This window comes from Propithecus coquereli, unplaced genomic scaffold, assembly GCF_000956105.1.
Source record: "Propithecus coquereli isolate 6110/MARCELLA unplaced genomic scaffold, Pcoq_1.0 Scaffold482, whole genome shotgun sequence".
Classification (NCBI taxonomy): domain Eukaryota; kingdom Metazoa; phylum Chordata; class Mammalia; order Primates; family Indriidae; genus Propithecus; species Propithecus coquereli.
Window position 1 is genome coordinate 1,260,417 of NW_012150641.1, and position 2,114 is coordinate 1,262,530.

The following is a 2,114-nucleotide window of genomic DNA, read 5'->3' on the forward strand; positions in this document are numbered from 1 at the left end:
CGCACTCACTCTAGCTCCGGCAAAAGAGTGAGACTGTCTCAAAAAAAAAAAAAAAAATATTGGGCTACATTCTGAAGAAACAAGTTTCCTATCACTTTATTGGAAGTCTTGTTACTGATTGTCAGGGAGGCTGAAGAGGGATCGATGTGTTGAGTGGAAGGATAGACCCCAAAACTTCCAAAATCTCTTCCAATTACTCTGTCAGATGGTCTCCCCCACCTCCATGATTTGCACAGATTCCGAGGAATCACTTCTTTGCCCCTGCTTCTGGCTCTTGTGTCAGTGTGCCCTATGTCAGCTTCAAATTCTGCCCTTTCACTGAAGCCTTGGTGCCTACATCCAAGTGCCGCAGGGCCTCACCCACCCAGGAATGTTTATCTAACTGTCCCCACCAAGACAACGCTTGTATGCATGTGCCCTATCTCTCTCTCTCCCCTCTCTCCAGCTGCTGAGAGAATAAATAGCATTACCCATCCCCAATCAAAAGAATATTTCCTTGGAAAATTTACTACATAATTTCTCTCCCCAAGGAACAATGGGGATAAGATAAAATCAATATTTATTTAGGATCCTTGAAACCTTCTAATTCATGCCCCAGCCCTGACTCCTCTCCTTCTAAGTGGCTGGATATTCTTTTTTAATATCCCTTTTGGGGTATTTCTTCTTAGTTGTTCTGGATACTTTAGATGAGGCGATACCCCCCTCATCTCCCATATCAGCCTCCCCAACACATGGCCTGATCAGGGTGGGGCTCCCAACATCAACAGATGCCTCCGGTGGACCCTGTGGATTTTGAGTACAGCAGGTTTGTTGGTTAAAATGCAGCAGTGGACACGATGGTTCATGCCTGTAATCCCAGCACTTTGGGAGGCCAAGGCAGGAGGATCCCTTGAGGCCAAGAGTTCAAGACCAGCCTGGACAACATAGCAAGACCCCATCTCTACAAAAAATTTTAAAATGAGCCAGGCGTGGTGGCACATGCCTATAGTCCCAGCTACTCAGGAGGCTGAGGTAGGAGGATTGCTTAAGCCCAGGGGTCTGAGGCTACAGTGAGCTATGATGATGCCACTGCACTCCAACCTGGGTGACAGAGTAAGACCTTGTCTCAAAAAAATAAAAAATACAACAGCCAACAGGCTTTCAGGATGATACAGGAAATGGAAAAATTCCCACCCTTGGAGTGAGGGCAGAACCATGAGAGGAAGCTCCTCAGTGACATTGCTCAGTTCTCTCTGTGGTTGCATGCCACCCAGTAGCCTCATTCCCCCATAGCCTGACAACCCCAAACTCTTCACAGAGAAGTGAACTGGTCATTTCACTCAAATGTAACTAAATTCTATTCCTTATTCTGTCTTTTAATTTTCCTTTGTTTAAAGATTCATAAGTAATTTGTTGACCAAAAACATTGAAGTTTTATGTTGCAACAATAGCTAATATTTTCTGAACACTCCCTATAGGCCAGACACTGTTCTAAGTAACTAACACCTATTGCTTAGGTCATTAAACCCTCTAAATAATCCCAAGAGGCAGGTATAACTATTATCATGATCCTCACTATATGGATGAGGGAGCTGGGGCACTGAGAGGTTAATTGACTTACCCAAGAAACCACACAGCTGATGAGCAGAAGAGTTGATATTGGAATACAGGCTGGCTAGCTCCAGAGCCTGTGTTCACCAATCCTTACCTGACCATTCTCTGGCATGTTAGGGGTCTTATACCAGTCTCTCCTAAGTTCCCCTATTTGGCATTCCTTTGTCTCTACTTCCAGGGTTCCCAGAGCAAAGCCCTATCCCTCGGAGGATTTAGTACCCATTAAACCGCCCTGAATGTCCCTGTATTCCCAACTTAAGTACATAGTAATTTATTAAATGGATATGGGGAGTTAGCTCACAGATCATGGGGCCAGTTTAGAGGATTGGTAGGACCTAAGGAGTCTGGGGACAGTCAGGCAAGAAACTGGCAGAAATCATAGCAACAGACTGCTAGCCCGAAGAGTTCCATCAGGACATAGCCACTGTGATAAATAACTCTGAACACCTCCCCCCATCCTGTGCTACCCACCAAGGTTCAGAGTTCCAGGAGAGAACATCAAATTATAATATTATTTAATT